This window comes from Meleagris gallopavo, chromosome 5 (genome assembly GCF_000146605.3).
Source record: "Meleagris gallopavo isolate NT-WF06-2002-E0010 breed Aviagen turkey brand Nicholas breeding stock chromosome 5, Turkey_5.1, whole genome shotgun sequence".
In the NCBI taxonomy this organism is placed as follows: domain Eukaryota; kingdom Metazoa; phylum Chordata; class Aves; order Galliformes; family Phasianidae; genus Meleagris; species Meleagris gallopavo.
Window position 1 is genome coordinate 35492188 of NC_015015.2, and position 414 is coordinate 35492601.

Consider the following 414-nt stretch of genomic DNA (forward strand, 5'->3'; position numbering starts at 1 on the left):
GGGGGTGGGGTCAGAGGCTCTTGTCTGCTGCTCGTGGTCGGGTTTTTGCCCGGGAATTGGCTACAGTGTGTTCTCCTTCCCTTCTGGAAAGCTGTACCTGTGTGTGTGTGTTCCCCTTCCTTTCCTTGTTTGCGTTTGCGTGGGTGACAGTGCGATTGAGCTTTCCCTGTAGGCCTCCCTGAAAATAGCTGCAGCCAAGCTTAGGCTTCCCAGGGGGGGAATGGAGGACTTGATGCATTAAGTCAGCGGGGTGTTCCCGCTCAGTCCCACGAGTGGAGCGAGTGTCCTCTTGTCTCGCCCCTTTATTTTTCCTTAGGACAGAGCAGAGCTAGCGCGGTAGTTCTGTGGGCAAGGCCACCCTGTAGCCAGGGCTTGGGTCTGTGCCTGCGCGGCCGCCTGTCCTGCTGGCGATGT